Source organism: Phalacrocorax carbo, chromosome 1 (assembly GCF_963921805.1).
Source record: "Phalacrocorax carbo chromosome 1, bPhaCar2.1, whole genome shotgun sequence".
NCBI lineage: Eukaryota > Metazoa > Chordata > Aves > Suliformes > Phalacrocoracidae > Phalacrocorax > Phalacrocorax carbo.
In genome coordinates, this window is record NC_087513.1 from 48,866,572 (window position 1) to 48,886,598 (window position 20,027).

The window sequence follows — 20,027 nt, forward strand, 5'->3', positions numbered from 1 at the left end:
AAAAAATAAAACAAAAACCCCAGCACAAGTCACCCATCTCAATGAGCACATACCATGATGCTAAATGGATATATGTTTTGTTCTTTTGGGGCCAAAGTTTAAGAAGATTCCCTCTTGTCCCATAACATGCCAGTTTAACAGCCTTCATCCTCACATTTTTAAAAAGCCTTTTGGAAATAAAGGAACACAGTTTATCCTTATTCTCAAACCCTTAAAAAAAACCTTCTTGAAAAAATGTGTAACTTGAAAGTTACAGTAGCTTCAGAAAATACACCAGGAAAACTGCCTAAAGAGTCATTCTGAGAAAGCCCCTTTCAAAAACCGCAATTATGTTTGCCATCCATTCTTAGGAAGCTGAAGTTTTTTTAATTCAACTATAACTAGTCTACAATTGAGTTGCTCTTTCAGAATTACTGCACACATTTGCTTTGCATGCTGGTGGAGGGGGCTCAGGTGGTTTTTTTTGCTGTTTTTCTTTGGTTTGGTGGTTGTTTTGGGGTCTTTATTTGTTTGTTTTGTTTTGTTTTTTAACCTTGATACTTGAATTTGAAAGTCTTGAATTTGAAAGGTGTGGAATCTCTTGCAGACTTCTTCATTATGACTATACTAAGCATTCCTTTAAGGTCTTTATGACAAATTTTACGAGCTTACCTCACTAATCCATTCTAGTGGGCTTCCTCTTTCTGGTACAATATAAGAAGTATCTTCAGTAAACTGAACCTCATAGTATCATCTGATGTGTTTTACCATTTAGTGAGACTACATACCGCTTTATCCTTCGGGCACATCTCCTTCCTCATGATTATACTTTTTGGTCTTTCTCAAGTCTGACACCCACTTAAAGCCTAAGTTCTCCTCTTTTAGCTACTTCTTTTAAAGAACTTTCTCATTTATGCAGGGCTGGTTGCTAGTTTGGGTTTTTTGGCATACATCTAAATATTACCACAATATAGCTATTGGTATCTGTCCACAGAATGATGCTACTTTTACTGATCACGCAGCATTTAATTCAACCTGACAATCCTTGGTCCACCGTTCAACATAAGGTAATAAATTCTTCTCTTAGCAGTTTGTCTCATTAACATAGACAGGGATGCGTAAGCACTGCTAGTAAACAGGATGCACAAAACAGATTCCCATTATACCACTTCATAGGGTCTAACAATGCATGCAGCAAGTCTGTCACATTCTCAGGTGACCAAAGGTATAGGTGTGCTACAGTGTCAGACATAAGACTTCCACCCACACAGGTCCTGAAGGAGCTCTCATTATTTGACAGTAACAAAATTGCAACTTACACCTGCCATCCTTATCCTTTTGCACTGGGAAAAGCCACCTACATTAATTGGCAGCTGCATTAATGAAGTAATAGACTATATGAAAGCCTGCTGCCACAACAGTCACACAGGCAACCCAGGGCTCAGAAAGGCACACTTCTTGTGTGCCCCTTTACTCTTCTTTCACAGCACTGCAGCCACTGAGAGACAGCACTTCGTTTTGGGTCCTGCTCTAAGCCTGACTCTCATGGGGGACACAGCATTCCAACCAGTTTCAGCATCCCTTCCTTTACTAATCCTTTTTGCACTGCTCTTGCCTTCTCCCTGCACTTCCATGATCTTTAAGAACAGACAATTTTCTGATAGCAATCTGATCTGCCCCTTCAGATTCAAGGAGATAGAAAGCACCACACATGTTCCCAAGCCCCCACCCTCCCTCTAGCTGTGACCATAGCCATGCATTTCACTTCTCTACAGTCTAAGAGTGGGCTACTTGCAGCAGCCTGGTGCAGAAAGCAGTCACCCCAAAAGCATTTCCCCCCACCCAGCCACAAAATAAAGCCAGAAGATTTAAATGCCAAGGTTTCTACTGGCTGAATAAGTTACCACAACAAATTCCCCATTTTATTTTTCCACAGAATGCCAGAATAGCTGATTTATTTGTAGGAGCCATAAAGTCAATGTGGGTATGCCAACTTAAGGGATGCACATTCAGCTCTTGCTGGGAGCATCTTCATCATGGAACTATGTTGCTGCCACCTCTATGATATCATTAATCTCCATTCAAGGAAAGGTTCATCTTCCCTCTGTTAATTCAGGTAAAGTGACATGGCACTAAACAAATTGCATGATACATCACTTCACTGGCCAAGGCCAGACACCATTTGAACTGAATAGCAAAATCACCAGGCTGCCAAACAGCAGCTCAAGCAGTTTTAGTAAACTTAATTTCTCTGTTTTGGTAGGCAATTTAATAGTTGCTGTACAAACTGGCTAGGTGCAATTAAAAATTGTGGGTTCATTGCTAGTGTCTTCAGGTGTTAAGATCTGTCCTGTGTATAACTCTTTAGGTTTCTGAGAGCACAAAGACATCAGTTGCATGATTAATTCACTAGAAAAAAGTGACTGGGGAAAAGAATGCAAACAGAGCCATATTCCATGATAATATTTAAAAGTCCTATTCCATCCAGTAAAGGAAATTCCTCCCCCAGTTTCCCATAAATGGAAGGTCTTAACTTTTCACTAGTATCCATGGATCCTAACACAATTTGTCAATGGTTGTGCTTCTAGTCTGAACAGCAATCATTCAAATTAGGAGGTGAACTAGGTGTCTATTTAGGTCTGGCACAATGCTTATTCCTCTAGGCAAGGAAATGCCATGTCTTGAAAAACTTCACAGCAACCAGCTGGACCTATTCAGTGCTGAGGATCAGATATCTGTTTCCCTCACTCCCCTGTCCAGTCAAAGCACAAGGCCATTAGAAATAATGTAATAAACCAGCAGGCACTCAAGTGCCCAGAGCATAACTACCATGGTCATACCTAGCAAGGCGTCAATCTCCTGCTAAGGCAGCTCTGAATTCTTAGCAGTAATTCTTAAAGGTTAGTTCAATAAGGGCAATATTCCTCCTTCCAAAAGGCAGCACCTGAATTGGGAGCCTACTGCCATTAGTTCAGCTGCAGCTGACCCTTAAGGACAAGAGTCTACCCATCCATAAAGACTACAGAATGTCGTTCTGACTCAGTTAAGTCAGACCCATTTTGTTCTTTCCACATAAAACTACTTCCCGCAAGTGTTTGTTTATTTTACAGTGGTGCAGGGCTATGTTCTGCAACTTCTGCAATCAGGTTGTTTTTAGCAATAGTATACCGTATCTCTGAAGAAAAGGAATTGGGAAGGGCTGTATCAGCTCCTCCACTCAGGTGACAAACTTCAAGCAACTTGCTAAACTGTTGAATTTATGCACGTTAGACAAATTCCAACTGGCTATTGCTGGAGGCACAAACTCTTAAGAAACAAGATTTGTATGTCCAACTCATGGTTTCCAATGAACTTCCTCAAAGGGCCAATGCAATTACACATCTGACTACAGCGCACCTCAGCTCAGCATGAGTTTGTTTCCCCATACAGCCAAGTAGGGGCTCACAGACCCGCCCTGATAAGTCAGAAGCTGATTACATTTTTAATATAACCCCTGCAGTTCACAAGTTTTCCTTACTCCAGCAAACAGGTAAAGCAGAGTAGAGAAGTCATGCGCTTCCTCTAGTCTGAGATTAGCAAGACTCAGGGATGTTACTGTTTCCCATTGGAGGGAAGTGACTGAGAAGAGCACCAGAGTATCATGAAACAAGAGTTAAACGGCACTGTGAAACAAAAAATAACATGAATTACCAAAACTCCCACAGTTAGGCACTCAGTCTTTCTAAAGGTAATTTTGAAAGATGCATAGAAGTCCCCCCTCTGCCTCCTAGTGCTTCAGTAAGTTTCCTAAGCAGTCTCCTGTATCCCTGTCTTCCTCCCAAGATACCATCACCTGGTTTCTCAGCACCTTCAAAGGACACATAGCAGTCTGTCTCCATTTCCAATGGAGAAGGGAAATTAGACTGCTAGAAAGCAGCTTTGCTAGGACTGTTCTCCAAAAACCTGCTTATTATTTCAGTCCTATTGAGAATGACTTAATTAGTTTGTCAAGGGAAGTACAGAAGAAGCCATCTGAAAACCTTTATAGTTAAGGAACACTTCAGTAGCATTTCCAAAAACATACCTAAGGAAGACAAGATTTCAGAAAAACAACAGTGCAAGTATGAAGTCTGCTAGCCTTCACAGTAACAAGTTTCAGACTTCCTAAATTTTCTCTAGGCAGACTGGCAAACACTGGTTCAGAAGAACTGAAACTTCTTACTGAGGTGTCCTACACATTGACAAACAACCATAAGCCTCATTCCAAAGTTATATTATGAATTTGGCTCATTTAAGAGACATGCATATTCAAGTCTGTACGTTGTGTCAAGCAGCTTGAAAGTCAAGTTTTACCGTGGTGTCTAATACATCTTTACTTAAATTCTTAGTTTAATTCAACTTTCAATATTTTACAGCATTGCTTTCAGTTTCCTCCTTTTCTGGAAGAAAGGGATACTTTAAGGCAGACACAAATTTATGCCAACAGAATCCTGAATATCCTTCGTATGTTTAACATTCACAGGTATAGCAGTACAGCTTATAAACAGGGCTTTCAAGTTCACCTTCAGAACAAACATACATTTACACTGAACATTTATGTGTACTTTTGTATTTTTCACTTACAGACTGGACACCAGAAGCTAGTAGCTTTCTCTAAACTATTAATAGCAAGTTGATTCTTGGTGTGCTACACTCCCACTACAGGAGTCAGATTTTTGCACATGTATCTATCCATTCCTACAGAAATCTTTCCATCTAACCAAATCAGCATGAAATTGAGGTTTCTTTGATATTTTTTTTTTGTGGTGGTGGGGATATTTTGTTGGTATTTTAATACAGTTTAGAGCAGTTATCTAATTAAAGGAACTTGGCAATGTGATCAAACAGTATACAGTCAGAATCCAGAATCAAACTAAGTATAAAGGAACAAACAACTTTAGGCAGTTACACAGCTGTCTGTCAAAATCACAATCTAGTTTGAGGCATGATGCTTTATGCACATAATTAAGAATAAACAGCTTTCAAGACAGCTTTCTTCCTTAAAACTCAAAAAGTTGGTACTTACTAAAACATGACCTTGTTATTGAGCAATTATTATTAAAATAAGCTATTAGCTGTCAAAAAGTATTTTTCACTGAATAATTTCAAGTATTTAAACAATTGCCTCACAGCAAAATTGCTCCAAGAAAGCCTAAACCAAGCTATTTTAAGCTATTTTATTATTTTAAGCTATTTTAAGATGAGGAATCTCTGTCTCCTTAACTTGAAGGTTTCTAAAATACACTAGGCTTTCCTAGAAAATGGAAGCATTTCCTTGTGCACTGAGAATCCTCAGCTGTTCTTGCTTGACAAGACTAGGGTTCAAGGGAGGCATTGCTAAGCTAAATTTGATGGCCTATATTATATGGGTCCGCAAGTTTTGTAGTTTAGTTGTCAACTAATGTGAACATTATTGAAATACAACTTCAGACATTAAAACAAAAGTTATTGAGTGTGACAGTAAAACTCTAAATTCTGGTCATAAGCAGGGGATATCCAAGTCATAGAGCTAAACTTCAAGACCTTAATCTACAACAGCATGCCCAAAGGGGAAAACTAGAAAGGCAGGATATTTGGCTGGGGGAACACACTCACTGAGAGGAAGACTTGTTCTAACCTTAGCGTGAACACCTGGGCAACTGCCTGTTTTTATACAGCCAAGCAGTCCCTTCTCAGTACAGCAATGCCTAAAGACATCTGCAGACAGCCACAGGTATACCCAAAGAGAAATCTAACAGAAGCAACTAGTGTGTTTGGCTGCACCAATTAAACTGGGTCTGTACAGTAGTCTCACCACTCTGAAATATTTTGAGTCATGAATTATACAAGCAAATGTCTGGACAAAAGACTGCTTTCCAGGAAGTGTACCTTGAGGGCATGAAAAGCCAGAAAACATCCTCAGACTTAGCAACCAGAGGCCAGGCTCTCCACAACACTTGGCTCAGGGGTTCTTGTTCAGAGATATCCTGAACTAGCAAAGGCTAAAAAGGCAGATTGGCTTGTTATTCCACTTATCCTTCTTCAGACCAGTTACTGACCAGTATAGCTGGGTAGGTTATTCTCAGTCCTCCAAAACTGTGAAACCATCCCTAAATTCCAGAAAGCAAAAATAACTATAATAGTAGTAGAGTAATAGAATCAGAAAACAGAATGCAGTGCATTGGCATGTAAAGGTGTCTGTTGACCTCCAAGAGCAATTGTTTTGATTATGGATATAACACTTAACCAAGACCTTGTTCAAGGCCTGAACATAATCTCTTCTGGCTGAGATTTTTTTTATGTCTGATATCTTTTCACATAGAATGAAACCAGCAGTCTCAGAATAAGCAAATACATGTACAGAGCACTGTAATTTATGTAAGGATATAAGTTATCTTCCCCTGTGGGAGGCTTCCAGTTACCATGCCTCTTTATGTACATATAGCACACAATACCCATAAAAACAGGGCTCAGATGGATGATTAGAAGTATGTGGTACCTTAATTTGGATAGCCCATCCAATCGTTGATATACAAAAACAGACTAGACTACAATTACAAAGGTATATACAACACCGGTGTTTACCATTATAGCAGGAGATAGCATCTGAGACACCTGATTAGCTTTCAGTAACTATTTGGTGACCCATTTTTCAGGAAAATCCCTCTTCCATTCATTAAGCTGCTCTTAACTCAAAATTTCACACAGGCATATTTGTAGAAGGTGCTACTCGACTATTTAAGCCCATGAAAGCTATTTTTGCAGAGCCAGCAGAGGGAGTGCAGACATCATTTTACTTATCAGCTGTGGAAAAGATACTCACCTTGTAAGAAAGCACTAAAAGATCTGCACCTGCAAACCTAATGCGGTCAGTTTTAAGCTTGCCAGGAATTTCCTCAAGCTTTCACAGACACTTATGTCAATGGCCAGTAGAACTGGTGTTTTGTTTCTGATCTGCAACCAGCAGTCATACTCAAAGTCTCATATCTGACAAAAATGGTAGGATCAACTAACAAGTACCCTAAGCCTGATGCTTCACATGCCTAAAAAAAGCCATTATATAGCTACAGTTCAAGATAGTCAACAGGTTTTATTCCTATGTATTCTGCTGTTTCTCAATTTCAGAAAAGCTAAACCCTGCTGGCTGTTCATTTTTTAAAAAGCAACTTCTTCTGGATTTTAGAAAGTTAAGAAACTCAAAGTTCAAGATGATCCACTAGCAAAGGAGCCAGGAAGGTACGGCGGGGCATTGGACTGGAAGGAAACAAAGAGCTAACCTTTCTGCTGGCATTCGCAGAGGCACGCACCTACTGGCAAATCTGGTTTTACGCATCCTCTGAGGCAACAGCTCTGCTGCTTTATTTAGCATTTTCATTGATCAGCCTGCTCTGGAGTTGGCAATTATGACTGAACAGTGTTGACACAGCAGAGGCTGTGGAAACAGTTTGAAAGAGGAACAGGCTTTATGCAGACAGATTGATAGTTTTTTGCCATCTCGTGGAAGTGAACACTAAGCTCTAGGCCAACATGAGACAACATACCTTCCTGGCAAAATCTCCAAACACAGACACTCCTTGCTCATTTACACCGCAAAATTTTGACAAGATCTTTTTTTTTTAATAAAGTTGTTGGCAAGAAGCTAAGACAAGACAAAATACTACTCTTGCCAATTTTAAGCATTTATCAAATTATGTTATTGTGTGGTTATTTCTAAATTTCACTATTTTAAAACTTTGTATATTAAAAGCTCACACAAATGCAATTAACTCCTCAGTCTCAAAATTTCCACTAGAAGAGCAGCAACACACTTTCCTACCCCCAAAGAAGATAAATTTCAGTCCTCTTAAACTTTACATGAACATTAAGAAGCTTTGACAGCTTGAATCATTAGATTTTGGTTACTACCTACCCAAGAAGAATGTGCCTGTAGCTATGGAATTTAGCATTCACTTGTTTCAAGTTTTGAAAATAGAAGAACCACCCTTCAGCATGTTAGATGGCTGCTTCTACTCCCCACTTCCTAGAGGAAAGTTGTGTTTGCTTCCCAGCTTCATTTTCCCATAGTAGATTCACTAAACAAATAAGTCAAAGTGGGTCAAACTGGTTCCCATCTTACAGAGCGTACAGTTAAATATGATATAACACACCAGCATGAGTGAAGAAAACCTCGCAGTTTTTCTTTCAAAATTCAGGGCTCCCACACCCTTTCGCCTTTGCATACTGTACCTGGCTGGTTCCCAGGACTCTGGCCAAGCTGCTCGGTATGCTTTATGTAGGGCAACCATGGCAGGAAAAGCCCTGCCTCTTCGTCACAAACACAGTGATACCCAAGTATCAAGATCCATCCCAACCGGTCTGGTCGTCCTGCCCTTCCCCAAATAATTTTCTCTTGCAACAACAGTGGAGTTTCTGGAGATACACAAGAAGCTGATCCAGGCAGGAAAAATGTTGGGTTTTGGCAGACTGGTTACCTAACGAGACTCATCACACAGATAATCCAACACTAGTGCCAACTCAAAACAGGGCACAGAACTACACTGAACCTGCCCAAGTAAAGTAAATGTGAAGCCATACTTGCAGGATTTTTCAAATACATAACAATTTATGACTACAAAGTCACAAATGGGTGGTATAAGCAAGGTGAATGCCAAAAATTCCTGTAGCAGTTCATTGGTGGAGTATGATACCACAAGTCTAATTCATCCTGCAACTGGAGTCTGATTAAGCTCCCAAATAATTTAATATCTTTAATAAGATACTAAATCTTTAACGTTTTCTAGTTTAAAAAACTATATCTCAGACAGCTGAATGTACTTCACCTCAAGCTTCTGTATTAGTCCCGGAAGAAAGGGAACTTATTAATAGCATATATTTACGTTTATTATACCCTTTACATTTGAGAGACTGACATTAGTTTTCCAATCAGCAAGTTAAAGCAGGTGATCCATTTATATGGAATATGTAGGGTAGGGAAGCAGTAAAAAGCCCCTTGAAACATGAGTATGCTTGGAGCGCTTTTCTTCTTGGATAAGTTTCTTCAACAAATTTTGCAGAATTTTACACTTCAAAAATTACTGCAGCTGCCTTTAAGGATCTACAGAGTTTTGTTGTTATCTCAGTTTTTAACCTGAAAAGCCCAAGACCTTACGTTTAGTATACAGCCGAACAATTAATGATTCCAGTATTAATCACTCCCAAGGTTTAGTACTTCAATAATTAGTAACAGACAGCATGCAGCAGATGCAAGAACTTTTTTTTGAAGCCAATGCTGAAGTTGTGCTCTTCCCCACCCCCTTCTCCTCTCACCACCTGGAGGTCTGATCTAATTTTGAAACCTGTTTGCATTCCACAGGTTAAAAGTTTACATTCCTCCCATCACATGCGAGATTCACCTGACCAAAAGGTAATACCTATATCTAAGGTAGGCACTTAAGTTTGGGTTTTGTTGCTGCTTTTGTTTTTTTATTTAGATAGGAAATGGATAAATTACGACTTCTCTGCTGAAAGATTAAATTTAGCCACCTAGGACCTGATGTAAAACAGTCACATGAATCTCATCTTAGATGTGCTTGTATCTCTTCGACAGCAGAAGAGGCCCACAGCAACTAGTTTCAGTTTTTAAGATGCTTATGTAAGTGGCCAGGATTGCACTGCTGAAGTAAGGCTGGGCTGAACTCGCATATCAAGCAACTGCATTACCACGTCAAAGCAGGCACATGCAAGAAGGATGTGGTTTCACAGTTAGTTTAGGAATATCTGAGCCTACACTACTGCCAGAAGGTACAGTCCTGCGCCCTGGCCTGTGCCAGCACTGACGCTCACCTGACCACAAGGTCAGGGGACAGCCCTAGATGAGAAGCGGTGACAAGGAAGACAGCGGCAACACCAGCAGTTCCTCCGGAAGGTCACATGGGTAGACCAGGACTGTCTCCTTTCAGCACAGAACAGGCCTCACCAGCTCAAGTCAATCACAGAAGGTCTTCTCCTTACCCTCATGTTCATCCTGGGGAACAGAAGAGCCTGGTTGCACCTTCTCTGTGAGATCCCAGTGGAGATTGTCACCAGGGTCCCTCCCTAGCCTTTTCCTTTCCAGGTCAAGCAAAGCCAACTCAGTCAACCTCTCCCCACGCTCCATAGGAAAGCCCCTCACCAGCTTAGCAACCCTCTGCCAGCCTCTTTCCGTCAGGAGAGGTGCAAAACAGGCCAGCATTTTGGGTGCAGCCTCACAAGCACAATGGAGGGAAATAACCCACTGGCCACGCTCTTGCTAATGCAGCCCAGCATGGGCTCGTCCTCGCCAGCACAGGAGCACCCAGCTGCTGATTCCAGCTCCCCCACCCAGTAGGGTGGTCAAGATCTTTCCTACAGACCTCCTCCTCCAGCCTCACTGCAGGGAGGCCGGTGCCAGGCAGCTGAGGCAGACCCATCTTCCCTGTCCACCCTTACCCCTAGGGAGCTAGACCACCCGGCAGCCCTGCCACCACAGTCCAGCACCAGACACATATCACCATTTGCAGCTACTGCTGACCACCACAGCAAAGAGGAAAGCCCTTCAGTAGTGTTATCACTTTGCTGGCTCAATAATGCTCAGGAGGGACCTTTGGCAACTCCCATCAGGAGCTTGAAACAGGCCTGTTTTATGACCCAGTGCTTCAAAGTAACATGTATTTACTTTGTCCAGTTCAAAGTATTTTGCCCACTGCTATATATATAGCTTTATTCTCCATATTGATTTATCTAGCTTTAGATCTGACAGTAGAATGAGAACAGAAAACTTTGAGCCTACACAAATTCAGCATTTCAGTTTGAGTGAGCAGTTCACTTACCAAAAATGTTACTAGAGTATCTTCCCAGAAAATATAAAGTAATTCCCTCAAGTATCGACCCCTTGTATTTTTTGGTCTGCAAAACTGATTTCCTGTAGTTTGAGGTAGCTTAAGTTCACACTGCAGCTTTAGGGTGTCAGACTTTGCATAACGAAGACAACCTTTTCTGAGAGGTGCCCAGCAATGCCAGGATCAACAGGGAAAAAAGAAAGCCACATGTGAATTGTTTACTCACAGGCAGATGATATCCTTGGTATGTACCACTGCTTTACATGCTGGTATTTCATTTCTGAAAGTGTGTGTTTGTACTAAAGCTCTTTCAAAAGGTTCCTGTAAGCTGGTATGGACCATAAGCGGCTGTCTCCTTCTGAAGCATAGCTCCACTGCAAGTGCCTCCACTAACAGAAACCAACTAACATGCAAAAGAAAATCTGAAAGGCAAGAAAGCCTTCTCAAATCCTAGATAATTTAGAGCTTTATTACTAAATTCCTTTCAACTCGCTTTAGAAAGACAGCTCCAGTTTAGAAACAAACCCCTAGATCTCCAGTCACTGCAGCCAGATGCACATATCACCAAAACACACATCTGAAATCAGACTTTGTGAAGATGTTAAGACATTTCACTATGCAAAGCAAGCTCATTGCAGAACAAGAAAGTCATTGTCACTGCTACCTACAAGGATTTTGGAGCTGAAGTAGGTGAACACAAGCTGAAGTGATTTGAGTCATTAGTAAAGCAGAAGTAAAGCAGTTGTGCCATCAGTGGTAGAGCACCTTCCCCAGCTGTCAGTCCCCAGCTTCTCAACTATGTATATTTGAAATCCATCTGGCACAGATCCTGCCAGCCAGTTTAAATAATTTCATGTTTCACACAACCTCACCAGAGTGAAGCTGCTAGACACTGCTCAAATTTAAGTATTGATTTGCACTGTATTCCATAGGCTTCATGAAGTTTTGCACCACCTTCATTCCCAAGTGAAGGAAAACTGGCAGACCCAAGAGATGTGAAGGAATTTAAAGTGCAGTATCAACAGTGAAAGCAGTAGCACCTAGATAGAAGTGTAAAAACTCCTTCTCAATATGCATATGAAGACCCTGCTTTAGCCTCTCCTGTACCTAAATAGCCAGGAGAGGTTCAAAAAAATCACCCTTCCTGAGATATTTTAAGGGCTAACCATACCTGTCATTTTTTCTACCCATTTCTTCTTACTATCTCCTCAGTTTTGTCTAAGTAAAAACCTCAGAAAGCAAGTCTGGATGCACAATATGACAAGCATATTTTTAATTTCCTCCACTGCAGTATCAGAAAACACCTAGGCATATAGCTAAAGTGTTGTAATATTCTTCAATATTTTACTTAGTGCAAAGATCCTTATGGATAAATACAAAACCACTTTTCTAGAAAGCCATTAGTTGAAGGCTGGCACTCAAACTACTTTCCAATCTACTTTCAAAACAGTAACTTCAAGTTCTTCTACATGAAAAGGTGAATACTCTCTAGGGAACAGCTTCACCCAACGACCACATAAGGAGGAATGTTCCTAAACCACCGATCCAAACACTCATGCTGCTTCCCTCGTGCAAGCCTTGCCTCTCACCTTGGAGAGCCCGGTCTGGGCACGAGGACTGCGTAATGCAAATAATCTACTGGGGCAGCGAGTCAAAGGAGCAGAGATGGCACAAAGGAAGGGGGCGTACTGAGCAGCCCAGGCCAGAGTGGAAATGAAAGTAGCTATCAGGCCCCTCCAGACACCCCACGAAACTTTCCCATCACAGTGACAAGCCAAATAGGCAAGTACAAATGAGGCTGTCTCACTGTCCTCGCAGTCTCTTGCATTATGCTGATCAACACAGCAGCTTCAGAAGGCCATGATAAAAGTATGCCATAACTTTGGAATATTAAAAAAAAGCAATCAAACATCTTACATTAACAGAAGCGTCTAGCAAGTGTTTTGATCAGGACTTGAAAGACTCCCACCTCTTGAAACACCTACCATACAAAATCAAATGTTTTCTAAGCTTTTGGAGAGTCACAGTGGCCATCCTCTTAACTCTTTATAATATTCTACAAGTATTGCTACAAAAGGTTTGCGGTAGCTATAAGACTTCTTTACTGCTGGTGGCTAAGCTCCTTATTTCAAAGAGCATAGCACTATGGCTGTTTCTTTCTATGGCAGAAAAACACCAAACATAGCTAATGTCTCTTCTTCCTCCTTTCCCCATACAGAGCTATCAGTTGTTTTTAATCCAGATAAATATTCTGATGTCACGTAAGACCCAAGACGTCTTGATTTCCTTAGAAATGCAGTAGTACAGGAAGCCAAAGTACACACCGCAAGCAACACATCCTTGTATTTGCACAGACACAGAAGCAATCCTGAAAAAGCCACGTGGAAAAGCCGCCAGTCACTTGTCAAATAACAAGCACACAAAAGGTTGTGTAATCTCTGTGTAAGGGAACATCTGTAACACTCCAGCGAAAAGAGCACTTGATTTTTCTTCCAGTGGTGCATGTATTGTAAAAGGCGATTAAGTTCATCTTGGATTCAAAATCTTGAAACTCAAACTTTGATATTAATTTTAATGAAGATGTAAGACAAGCAGAAAAAGAGCACATCACTGTGAACTTTGGGTTGAGTCCCAGGAAGTTAAATAGTTGCTTAAAGCAACAGCGGCTGAATCATCTTTTCTGCCTTGAGATGGGGTTTGTCACTATCACCTATGCAGAGCATGCTACATCCCAGGCCTCCTCTTCATAGACCAGACACTGTACACCAAGTGGTCAGAACTCAGTGTTGTATTGCCTGCTGCCACCTTATCTTTCTGTGAATATAAGGGCACAAGTAAGGGTAGCAGATTACAAGTGATAGGCTCCGCAGAAGTGTGTTTTAAGAACACGGTGTTTCCTGTGCTTACTGGGAATTAAGGTGGTATCCAGCTCGTAAGCAAACGCTGAAAAAAAAAAAAACAATGAGATATGGTGAACTTCACTGGTCTGCATAAGCAGGAGGCCATACAGGAACTTGCCTAGCTCTCTCCTTCTCCAAAGCAGTATCAGAAAATAGCCAGCAATAAGCCAACACTACCCCTAGGGTGAGACACGGCTCACATTTTAAGTGGCAAAACCAGCCAGAGTTAGTTGCCAGCACCAAAACTTGTCAACTCTGCCATCCCAAAAACATATCCATGCACTCCTGAACTGCACAGTATGGTTGCCAACAGCAGTAAGGGGAGGGTATACCCTCTTCTTCAGTCCATTCCTCTCCAAAGGCAGGGCAGATGTTCTTTGCCTGTCTTGGAATATGCTGTTACATCTTACCTCTTACTAGTCAAAAAGAATTTGGATTTATTTTCAGAGCTATTTCTGGCTTTTTTTTTTTATTTATTTTAAATGCCTCCTACATTTTCCTTATATTTCTTCTCCCACCAGACCTTTGAAATACCAACTGAGAAAGCCTCATGCCTTCTTTGCAATTCACCAAAATTAAACTAATAACACCTCCTGCTGTCATCTGTCAGTTAGAATAAGATTTATAAGTGGCAGCAGAAATCACTTTCATAATGTTTACTGGAATATGAATAGCCTGAAGAGGCAGATCCCTCAAATTTACTGTCCATATCAAGTGAAACCTGTCACGAAAACTAGTAACTCATTTTTATAAACTACATTTGAAAGCCTGATAATTTAGAAATAAAAGACAAACTAGACAATACCATGTACTTGTATTAAAATTACATTCAGTGTGAAAAGGTGCAACCATTCCCGGATGGGTTAGCCTAATTTTTTGCCTGTTGATTTCATTGTACACGGTACCACCCAGAAATCCTCCTTCTACACTGCTTATTATCATTGCTTCCACCTTCTCTGTGGAACTGCCCTGTTTCAGAGATGCTGAACACATTCTTAGTTTTTAAATGTGGCTACAAAGGTCTGGGGAGCTTCATGAACACACACAAAAAAATCCTTCCTTCCTTAATTTTTACCATTCTGCTGTGCAATTAGTGAACATGGTCTTTTCCGCTATTTGAAACCAAAGCTAGGGGAAAACTACCATTAGTGACAGTTATTTAAAAGTGAAGATATCCAAATCTAAAGACAAGCCATTTTGAGTTAGATCAGTAATTCTTAATGCTCATGAGAACTACCCGTCCTCTACATAAATAGTCTATAGGTTCACTTTGCTTTTTCAAACAGGCAACAGTATCATCTCATGTCTGCTGCCTTCCTTGTCTTTCAATCAGTTAACTTTGTAAGGAGAAATAAAAATGATACCTTCAAGAGAAAATTCTACAGGTTGGAAAAAAAAAACAAACCAAACAAAAAAACCCCTACCTGAGACTATTACAAGCACTAGAGCAAGCCAGTAGGCAGGGCTAACCTTAGCTTTTTAGACACAATACTGCAACCCCTAGATTTTATCTAATTTTTAATTAAAATAGTCTACAAGAAAGATCATTATCTCCCGAACAGCAGCTTTTAACAAGTATTTTTTTTATTATTATTATTCATTTTAAGACAAGTAGAGAATACCAAAGAGTACAAATTTAAGAGTATTATTGCAATTTTATTGATCCTTTTGGAGGAAAGTAAGCATGCATTTCAGTAATAAAATCCACTACAGAGTCAAGTAGTCTTCCTTATTTCTCAAAGGATATTTACATTTAAATGGCCTGGGCTAATCAAGGCTGTTCATTATTATGTATTAGATTAAATTTTGCTAACTGAAGGCTGACTTCTACAGAGCAAAATACACATCCTTGTTGCATTAATGCTATTTTCCCTTCAAAAACAGAAGCGAACCTATATTAAAATAAACAGTTCAAACACTGAAAGACATCACTGAGGTCACATTTCAGCGGTAGAGAATGCTTGGTGCCATTAATATTTAGTCTACCTTAATGGAAGAAATTTGAGTTAGAAGATACTTTAGGTTATCTTGTCCACCCTTATGTCAAGGGAGGCTTGTTTGCTATGGAATGTTATTGATTGCTTTGCCAAGTCAATTTTGAACTTGTCAGTTAATACCGAGTTCCCAGCTCTAAAATCTTACATGTTGGCAAAGTTAATTCTTCCAAAGCATCCGTTTCTGAGGTGGCTTCCGCAGATCCAGCCTATGTTTCTTCCTTCTTAATATCTTTATCTGATGACTGACTCCAGTTTATCATATTATTCTTTTCCAAATAAACTCAAACAGTAAAAAAAAAAAGAAAGAATAAAACAAAAAACCCAAAACAACCCCAAAACCCCCCAAAACTGTGAGCTGCAGGACATTTACACACCTCTCAGCTTCCTGTTAAGCTTCCACAACATGGTTTAGACCTTCTGAATTTTAACAGCTGACAGAAGTTCTCTATATTGTGGTCCACGAAAGAGCTACTTTCTAAATGAGATTGACATTAGACTGCAGAACATTTTAATTGGGAGCATCACTCACAGATTATGAGCTGATTGTATATTACACGAACAGGGATCCTCTGCTTGTATCATTCTCTGTATGTAATGCAACTTTGTAAGAAACCAACACACAGTTTACCCAATGCTAATGTGACACTAGTCTGCTTTCTGCTTTAAGTTCCCAAACACATCTGCTTAATATGCAATAGTGAGTCACTGTATGTGTGCATACACAGAGTACAGCCACAATTCCCTTTAAAATTAGTTTTGACTTGTATCATTTTAGTTATCTGCATCATAAGCAGCATTTTTCTTTGAATGACTTGAAGTAATAATGTTGCAATTCAGCACCGAGATAGCACCACTGACTGGGGAAACCTGCAAGCATCTGCACACAGCACAGGATCCCCTTTTTTCTTCAGACAACTCAACCTGGGTGGGTTACCATAATGCTCCTTTTTCTGTTCAATACACCAAACGACCCAACGATGCTGTTCCAGACCAAAAATTTCACATTGAAGTGTACGAGGTTTTTTTTTTTTCCTCACTGAATTCAGTGACCACTTTTTCCACTGACACCGAGAGAGTTTCCATTCATTATGCCATAAGTATTAAAGTCCTAGTACATTGGAAGCTGTTACTGCCAAAAGAGCCAATAGTTTAAAGATACACAAGTTTACTTCTTTTGGAATTCACGATTTGTGATGTTTGGAAGAAATCCTCGAAAAGCTCCAACAAACAGGAAAAAAAAAAAAGGGCACTGGCTATAGCCACAGTTACCACCTCCTGAATACACTGTATGATGAACCAAGGAGTTGGCAAGTTATGTAGCCAAGATCTTTTCAAGCACTTAAAAACGCTGTTTCAACTCAAATTCATTAGGACCCATGGGGTTTTTAAAGATGCAGCAGCTTTTTGGACAGGTGGAGTTTCTTCCAAAGGCACACTCTACCTCTCCCCCAGCACGTCAGGATTGCCAGTCGCTAATCATCCAAGACATGTTTCACAGGTATGTTTGCCTTGGGACCTCACTTCCAAAAAGGGACACGTTCAGGGACATGATTTGAATATTCACCTAGCTAATCACACCCCTCAAACACTGTTAAACCAGATAGCAGTGAAAACACACGCTCAGAACAACGGTTTAAGACAAGGCATAAGGTATTATCACCAGTTCCTTTTGAACAGACCTTGAGAAGAAAGCCTCAGCAGCTGAAGTTACCAATTTAAGAATGCCATATGTAATAGATATTTAAGGATTTCTGTAATGGGGATCTTAAAATGACAAGGGAAAAAAAGCCCCCGACATTTGTTTACTGTGCATCTTTCTTCCCCCCCCCCCCCCCCCTTCTCATACAAATTAAAAAGCAAAATGTAAAAGAAACATTTAAATATCAGTAAGGATTCATGTCGAGTGTGGAACAGGCATATAGCACCGCATAGATTCCTGTTACATCTGCGCGAATAGGTTGCCCCTCAGGTTGCAAAACCCGGGGCAGACTCACCCACAGCTCCCGATCGCCGACCGCTGCACCGGGCTGAGGCTGACACCCCCCACCCTCCGGCAGCCACCGCTCGCCCCGCCGAAAGAAACGCTCCCCGACACCAGGCGACCACCTCCGCCCGTCGGCTTTCCAGGAGACCTTCCTCCCGAGACCCTAAATCCTTCCAACCTCAGCCCTTGCCGGCAGCCCGAGGGGATCGGCGGGAAGCCCGGGCAGGCGGCAGCGCGGACACCCGCCCTCCGCGCCACCGTGAGCGGCGAGCGCTCCCTCCCGCGCCCGGCGGCCGCTGCCCGCCCCCGGCCCGCTCCCAAACTCACGTGGGGCCGCATCCGAAGCTCACACGTACCGCCGGGACGAGGATGACACCGCCGCCACCGCCGTTAGAGGCGCTTCCCACCGCGGAGCGGCCCCACGTTCACCCGCGACGCGATGCCGGCGAGGGCTTCGCGCTCCCGGCTCCCCAAGGGGCGACGCATCCCTTCCCCGCCCGCGCCGGTCGATGAGCCGCCCGGCCCGGCATCGATAAATCAAAACAGCCCGCCCGCTCCGAGGGAGAGCAGCGTACGACCCGGCCCCGGCCAAAAACACCGCCCCGGGGGCGCGGCGGGCGAAGGAGGGAGGGAGAGAAAGAGGAGGAGGCGGCGGCGGCGGCGGGGGAGGCTGCGCGGGTGCCGGCCTCCAGGCCCCCGCGGGGCGGCGGAGAGGCGCCCGGGATGTCGGTGTCGTGCAGCCGCAGCGGGCTAATCCCGGCTACTTAACCCGGCTTAATCCGCGGCGTGTGCGCGCTCGCCCGCCGGGGGCTGCGGCGCGCCGGCCCTGCCCGGCCACGGGGTCGGCGGCGGCGCCGCGCCCGGCGGCTGCGCTCCCGCGGCGGCTCAGCCCCGCATCCGCTGCCCTCAAGGTCACGCCGCCGCGCCCCGGCTGCACGGCGGCGGCCAGGTGCGCGCTCCGGTTACCTGCGGGGAAAACCGGCGAAAGCTCGGCAGCGCGGCACCCGGCCCCGCCGCCGCCGCGGACACCCCGCCGCACCAGCCGCGCCGCCTCCCCGGGCGAGCCCGGCCACGGCCCGCGGCGGGAGCGGGGCAACGCTGCACCTGCCGCCGCGCCGCCTCCCGCCCCGGCCAGACGGCGGGAGATCCGCCCGGAGCCGCCGCGCTTACCTCGGCGCCGCGGGGCCGACCCCGCCGCCGCTCAGCCGCCGGCCGGGACAAGGCGCCCGTGAACCTGCCGCCGCCGCCCGCTCGCCGAGCGCACAAGGTCCCCGCGCTCCCCGCCCTGCCCACGGCCGGCCGGCCCCGCCGCGCCGCCCCCGCCCTGCGGCCGCGGGGGGAGGGAGGGAGGGGAGAGGGGGCGGGGGGGGAAGCGGCGACCGAATTGGGGAGGGAAGGAGGGAGGGGGGGCACCGGCGCGGGGAGAGCCGGGGGGGGCGGAGGAGGAGGAGGAGGAAGGAGGGGGAACGCGAACAGCCCGCCCCGCCCCCGTCGCCTCACCGGCAGGAACCAGCGATTCGCCCTCCTCGCGGGCGCTCCCGCCGCCGCCGCTCCCCGGGGCCCGCCCGCCTCCTTCCCCCCGCCGGCACCGGGCAGCGCCGAGCGCGCCGCCGAGCCCCAGCGCCGCAGAGCAACCGCTACAGGAGCCGGGCGCCACCGGGCAGGGCGGGGCGGGGCGCCGCGATCCGCCCGCCCCCCTCCTCCGCCCCGCCGCGGTCACTCACTTGTCCGCTCGCGCCGCCGCCACCGCCCCCTCCCCTCCCTATCCCCCTCCCCTCTCGGCGCCGCCGCCGGTCCCCGCCGCCCCCCCCCTCACCGCCTGCGGAGCGCCGGTCACGTGACGGGGCCCCTCGCGCGGCTGTGGAAGGGGGGGTCCCGACGTGCGGCGTCTTCAATGAGGGAGGAGGAGGAGGGGCTCCGGTAGGCACGGCGCCTGCGGGGGCGGGACCCCGCGCCTCTCCCCGCCCCCCCGCCGCCGCCACTGGCGGACGGCGGCCTGACGCGCTTGTTTCCATGACGTCGGTGGGCGGGGCCGCGGCGTTTGATGGAGCCCGGCGGGCTTCGGGGGTCGGTGACTTTGCCACGAGCGGCTCCCGCGGGGTGGGGGGGGCGGGGCGTCCCCCCGCTGGTGGGTCGCGGGCCGCCGCCTGCGGGGCCGGGGACTGCCCCGTGGGTGGGTGGGAGGGCGCGCGGGGATCCCCCGGCGGCGGGAGCGGCCGCGGTCCCGCGAGGGAGGGAGGGAGCCGATCCGCGGGGCCGGGGCGCGTCGGCTGCCCCGGTGGGCGGGGGCCGTCCCGGGGGCGGTGGCGACGCCGTGAGGGGAGGCGTGACCGCG

General features: G+C 45.0%; 1 protein-coding gene across 6 annotated transcripts in view; it reads right to left on the reverse strand.

The window, feature by feature from the left end:
• Positions 1–19,609, reverse strand: part of ATP2B1 (ATPase plasma membrane Ca2+ transporting 1) — a 63,593-nt gene extending 43,984 nt beyond the window's left edge. Inside the window, exon 1 of one of the 6 annotated variants that reach the window (XM_064450684.1) lies at positions 19,509–19,609. The gene's annotated coding sequence lies outside the window, so the exon portion shown is untranslated. Of the gene's footprint in view, positions 1–18,019; positions 18,037–18,862; positions 19,023–19,192; positions 19,366–19,508 lie in introns of those variants that run through there. The other 5 variants (XM_064450705.1, XM_064450667.1, XM_064450674.1 and 2 more) reach the window with 5 other exon arrangements.
• Positions 19,610–20,027: the final 418 nt, after the last annotated feature.